A 6,994-nucleotide genomic window follows, 5' to 3' on the forward strand; every position below is an offset into this window, starting at 1 on the left:
GTTGATCTCTTCTCAGTATTTTTCTGAGATCCTGCCGGTGGAGGAGGCAAAGTGATCTGTGATGAGGTGACTGCAGACATCGCCGTGGACGTGTTCTTCAATGATGAAGCCATGTAACTCTTTCAAATGATTTCGAACAAAAGATTTTTCTTATGAATGAAGCACCAATTGCCCCACGGTGGGCGCCAAACTGTTTTGGTCAAAAATCACACAAGGATAATGTAACCAAACTTTATGTAAACGGGGTATGATGCTTGGTTAATTATGAAAGTAAAGGATCACTTCCGTGATAATAGATGCAAAGACACAATGATTTATACGAGGAAAAAGCCCTTGATCAATGTATGATCTCCGGCATAAAAAACCTCGGGTGATGGCAACTACCGATCACCAACTTCAATATAATAAAAATGTAGTTACAACTTCGGATAGTAATGAGCTGAGTACAAGGATCACTGAGTGTCTAAGTGTTCGAGAGTTGTGTCGTATGTTGTGTGTTCTTCCGAATGAGGAAGATGGGTATTTATACAAGTGTAGGTGACCTATTTTAAGTAAAATGACTAAATATCAGCTCATTACCCCTTTAGAAATAAAGATAATCTAGCCTAAATTGCTGCCCATAAATCAAGCCTAGTTTCCATATCCTGTGCAACGTCTTTCTTCGATTAAGCTCTTGCCATATTTGTGAAGACGCGTCCCTGGATCATGATGTCTAGAGCATATCCTGCTAGATGTTCCTGCAAAACAATATTGTATTAAGCGGAAGTGGCCGTTAGTATGAGGATCACCGTATTGTCCCATGATCCTGATCCTGAAGTTCTGCTAAGGATCACTGTCTGCCAAAGAAACAAGGATCACTGGTTAGGATCATATGTAAGGATCACCTATGATAAAAATCCAGCCCTAACAATGATCTTGTTATGACACCATGCAGGAATCTAGATGAAGTAAGAACTCGAGCACTCAGGTTCATCCGGCTAGAGGATGACAAGAGGATCCAGGAGAGACAAGTAGGATCCTCAAAACAGGAGAAGCAAGGATCCTCCTTCAAGAACAACAAATTCAAATCCTACCATAAAAATGAGAACAAGAATGTGCATGCTGTTGACCAAGAAGAGGATGAGGAAGAATATCCTCCAATCTCAGAATATTGTTTTTCCGTTGATAATCATGAACTAATCCTTGCAATGCAGAATCTAGGTGAAAAAGCTAGGTGGCCCAGGAAGAATGATAAACCATCCGGGACTAAAGACAAGTCAAAATGGTGTGCATACCATGAGGATTTCGGGCATCTAACTGAAGATTGCATAGCCTTAAGAAAAGAAATTGGATACCTGCTAAGCAAGGGGCATCTAAAAGAATTATTGGGAAGAAAAAAGCAAAGGACTCAGGATCCTGAAAGGATCCCCGAAAAAGCTCCAGCACCTCCGGCAAACGCACAAGTGATCAACTTTATATCCGGAGGATCAGACATCTGTGGTACATCCTTCTCGGCGGCCAAAAGACATGTAAAGGAATCAAAAATGGATAATGGTGAAAGGCCTATTAGAACATCAAGTGTCTCAGAAGGGAAGATGATAACATTTGATGAGGATGATCGCATTAACATTCAGGATCCTCACCATGATAGTTTAGTTATCACTCTCTTTATCTCTAACCATTTTGTCCGCAGGATCCTTATCGATGGAGGGAGCTCAGTGAACATTATCCAGCTTGATGTTCTGAAGAAAATGGGTATCCCAGAATCAGACATCACACCGAGATCCTCCGTGCTTGTAGGATTCAGTGGAGAAACGAAGAAAACTCTGGGGGACATCAAACTCCCAATCTACGTGGAAGGATTACATAATTATCAGAAATTTTGTGTTATTGACTGTTTATCCTGTTGCAACGTTATCCTTGGCAGGCCTTGGATACATGATATGAAAGCAGTCCCATCTACCTACCATCAATGTGTGAAGCTCCCTAGCCCATGGGGGATAATCAAGATCGACAGTGATCAGCAGGAGGCTAAGGATTGTTATACCTCATCTATGAAGCCAACCTCGAAGCCAAGGGAGCAATAGCAATTACAGTATCCTCCGAGGAATGTCTTGGAGGCAAGGGAACAAGATGTGGATGAAATCCTCTTGGATCCTAGTGATCCTGAATCAAAAATCTATATCGGATCAGGGATCCTTGGCAAGATGAAAGAAGACATGATATCCTTCCTCAAAAGAAGAAAATCTACCTTTGCTTGGAAACATGAAGATATGACAGGCATATCTAAGGATATTATTACTCACAAACTTGGCATTGACAGGTCTATCAAACCAATCCATCAAAAAAGGAGGAAGTTTGCACCAGAAAGGAATGCCATTATCCAAGAAGAAGTAGAGAGACTACTTCGAGCAGGTATGATCAGAGAAGTAAAGTATCCAAAATGGTTAGCCAATGTGGTTGTTGTCCAAAAGAAAAATGGAAAGTGGAGGGTATGTGTCGATTTCACTGATCTGAATAAGGCATGTCCCAAGGATCCTTTCCCATTACCCCACATTGACTCCATGGTGGATGCAACAGCGGGGCATGAACTGTTGACCTTTATGGATGCATCATCTGGATTCCAACAAATTCAGATGGAACCATCTGACCAAGAGGATACAGCCTTTATGACCCCAACAGGTTTGTATTGTTATATTGCCATGCCTTTTGGATTAAGAAATGCAGGTGTAACATATCAAAGGCTAGTGAATATGATGTTCAAAGATCAAATTGGACAAACTATGGAAGTATACATAGATGATATGGTAGTCAAATCAAAGAAAGCTGAGTATCATCTAAGGGATTTGGAAGAAGCATTTGATATCCTTGATAAATATAACATGAAGCTTAATCCTTCAAAGTGCCACTTTGGTGTTAAGGCAGGTAAATTCCTAGGATATATGGTAACTCAGAGAGGCATTGAAGCAAGTCCGGAGCAAATTAAAGCACTAGTAAACATCAAGTCCCCTGCCAATGCTAAGGATGTGCAAAGGCTGACAGGCAGGATAGCAGCTTTGAACAGGTTCATATCGAAATCCTCAGAAAAATGCAAAGAATTCTACGATATCCTAAGGAAGAATAAGAAGTTTGAATGGACTGAGAAGCATGAGAACGCTTTACAAGCCCTTAAAGAATATATGTCCTCAGCACCAGCATTAGCAAAACCGGAAAAAGGAGATGTGTTATCCTTATACCTGGCGGTATCCTCAACCGCTGTAAGTGCTGTCCTTGTCAAGGATCATGAAGGTACACAATATCCTATCTACTATGTAAGTAAAAGTCTACTTGATGCCGAATCCAGGAAACCGGAAATGTCAGGGAGAATGGCTAAGTGGGCAGTGAAGCTTAGTGCCCATGATATAAGATATGAACCAAGAATAGCCATTAAATCACAAGCCTTAGCCGACTTTGTGGCTGATTTCAGTAGTGATCTACAAAAAGAAGCAGAATTGGAGGTCCAGCAGCTGGATGAAACCAAGGATCCTTGGATACTACACACTGACGGATCCTCAAATGTCAAGGGCACAGGGCTCGGGATCCTACTAAAATCGCCACAGGGGGACATAATACCCCACTCCATAGCCTGTGAGTTCCAAGCAACTAACAATGAGGCTGAGTATGAAGCCTTGATTGCTGGCTTGCAAATTGCTAAGGATATGGAGGTAAAATATCTTAAAGTATATGTAGACTCATTATTGATCACCAATCACTTTAACGGATCCTATGCTGTTAAAGGTGAAAAACTAACCAAATATTTAGAGATAGTCAAAGAATTGGCACTCTCTTTTGTTTCTTTCAGCTTAACACAGGTACCAAGGGAGGATAACACGGAAGCTGATGCATTGGCCAACTTAGGATCATCCTTGAAAATTCCAGAAGACATAAGTATCCCTATCATCCATATCCTGGCTCCTGCTATTGAAAATCAAGTGGCCATGGAAATAGAAGAGGATACTGCAATAATCCCTAGTGAAGAAGCTCAATCTTATTCAGGATCATGGGTCTCACCAATCATGAAATACTTGCAAAACGGAGAGATTCCAATGGGAGAAAATCCTAGAGCTTTCCGGATCAAGGTATCTCAATTTACAATCTTAAATAATGTGCTATATAAACGATCCCTTGCAGGACCATACTTAAGATGTATTGAGGATCCCGAAATTGGAGAAGTGTTGAGAGACTTCCATGAAGGAGATTGTGGAAACCACACTGGGGGCAGGGCATTATTCTCAAGGATCCTTAGAACAGGATACTACTGGCCAACCATGAAAAGGGATGCTGTAGAATATGCTAGGAAATGTGATCCTTGTCAAAGACACAGCAATATCCTTCATCAACCAGCTGAATTACTACACCCCATACCATCCTCTTGGCCATTCATGAGATGGGGAATGGATATAGTTGGCAAGCTCCCTAAAGCACCTGGTGGAAAAGTATTTATGCTTGCCATGACTGACTATTTTTCTAAGTGGATAGAAGCTGAAGCCTTCGCCCAAGTCAGAGAAAAGGTAGTCATATCCTTCATCAAAAGAAACATTATAACTAGATTTGGCATTCCCTCTGAAATTGTATGTGATAATGGCTCCCAATTCATTGGAAGCAGAACTACTAACTTTTGTGACAGTTGGGGAATCAAGATGATCACATCAACACCAGTTCACCCGCAAGCCAATGGTCAAGCAGAATCATCCAACAAGATCATCATCAACAATCTGAAGAAGAAGCTAGGATCCAAGAAGGGGAAATGGGCAGAAGAGTTACCTTATGTGCTATGGGCTGATAGGACAACTCCCAAGAATGCCACTGGTCAAACACCTTTCTCTTTAGTATTTGGGGCAGAAGCAGTGATCCCAACAGAAATGGTGATCCCAACTGCTAGAACAAGTGCTCGTGATCCTGAAGAAAATGCTACAATCCTAGCTCAGGATTTGGATACTATTGAGGAAATCAGGGATCTAGCTAGGATAAGGATGGCAAGCTACCAACAAAGAATGGCTGGTGCCTACAACAAAAATGTCAGAATAAGGAAGTTCCAAGTCGGAGACATGGTGTTGAGAAAAGCATTTCAAAATACTATCAATCCTGCTGACGGGAAGTTAGCACCAAAATGGGAAGGCCCTTACTTAATTGAAGCTGAAGCAGGAAAGGGGGCATACAGATTGCTAACTATGGAAGGAAACTTGTTACCAAGAGCCTGGAATGCTGTTCACTTAAAGAGATACTTTATGTGAACATGATCCCTCAAGCATGTGATCCTCACACTGAAGTATCCTCGAAGGATCCCGATGATGTCAGTGATCCTTATTCTGGTAATATGCTTATCTTAAAACATTTACATTTCCTTACTTTTTACCAAAGGATAAGGATCCTGTATCCTTCATCCTCTACTCACGAAACATTTGAGTTATGATAGTTCAGGTATCTTCAGCATATCGTCAAAGATCTTCAAAAGCACCGCAGATCCTTGGGTCCAACCCCAGTTATCCTTGGGATTATCCCCAGTTTCCGCCAGCAGCGCACGATGATCCTGATATAGTTCACGTCTTTGGGACCAGTACCCACTTCCGGGGCTGACAACCTCATCGTACTGGCTATACCCAGGATCCTCCGTATAATGGTAGACGTACCATACATCCGTTCCTAAGGTTTCTAACGTTTTCACGTTAGCTAAGGTTTTGACATTTTCATGTCACTAAGTTTGGATAGTCGCCAGTAAGGGCCATACTCCAGTTTACATACGATCCTTTGGGCTTGTCCCCAGTGATCCTCCGGGATCATCCCCAGTTATCCTTTGGGCTTGTCCCCAGTGATCCTCCGGGATCATTCTCGGTTATCCTTTGGGCATATCCCCAGTTGCTAATTTATCTCTTACATTGGCTTAGTCCCAAGTTATGTTCCGTTTTTTCAGGTTTTCGAAGTTAAACAATTAAGGATCCTTAATCCTTAATATCCATTAAAAGTTTTACTTATGGTTATCCCGATTGAAGGCTAGGATCCTAACTTGGGTCCTCAGGTATGATCCTTGACTATTTTGATTATACTCATTATCCTAACCGACCCATATACTTTGACAACCAAACCTATGATCCTTGAACTAAAGTACTTTGAAAATTTTCAATATCAGGATATTTGATCTGGGATCATATCCTAAATTTGGATAACATATTTTCAACTCTTGCCACTTTAAACAAATATACTACAAAAAAGAAGATAATTAAAGGATAACAACATGAGATAAGCCAGAAAAGTTAAAGTTATATTATTAAACAAAAGGATCATTAACCCTTTCAAGAAAGTTGCCAAAATTGCCAACCCACATTTCTACCAGCAAAACGTGGCCCGTCCACATGGGTTGGCAAAGGGTGTCCATTGTCTATGCGGTCTTAGCATTGTGCAGGAAATTAAAAGCGGCAGGATCACAAAGGCTTCATCCCCCAAACAGAGGATCCCTCCACCTTTTGCAATCCTACCTATTGTTCTAAGGATCCAGGATCCTTAACCCTAAAAACTATTGTTCGAAGATTACAAACCATAATTGTCTCAAACCATCAACAACCACAAAAACCACTACCAATCCTAAAAAAATTGGGCTCCGGCCTAGTCTCGAAATATCCATCATCGCCCAATCATGCAGCCTACTCCTTCGCTGCTCCATCACCACCAGCATCTCCACCTTGATCCTTCTCAGCATCACCACCTTCCAGCATGGGGATCTCCTCAGCCTCATCCTCGTCCTCCAGGTCCGCCAGCCTTGCCTTCCAACCTTCAACGTCCCACGAGCTTTTGTCAAAGGTAGGATCCTGAGCCTCCTCGGCCATCTGAAGTTGTATCTTGTACATAGCAATTGCCGCGGAGACCTTAGCATCTTGGGTGATCTCCTGCTTCTCGTTATCCATATCGATCAACCTCTGAGCAGCCTCAGCCTTGGTAGCCCGGAGTTCTTTCTCAAGATCTGCTATCTTGAGATCCTTTA

The sequence above is a fragment of the Helianthus annuus genome, chromosome 8 (genome assembly GCF_002127325.2).
Source record: "Helianthus annuus cultivar XRQ/B chromosome 8, HanXRQr2.0-SUNRISE, whole genome shotgun sequence".
NCBI lineage: Eukaryota > Viridiplantae > Streptophyta > Magnoliopsida > Asterales > Asteraceae > Helianthus > Helianthus annuus.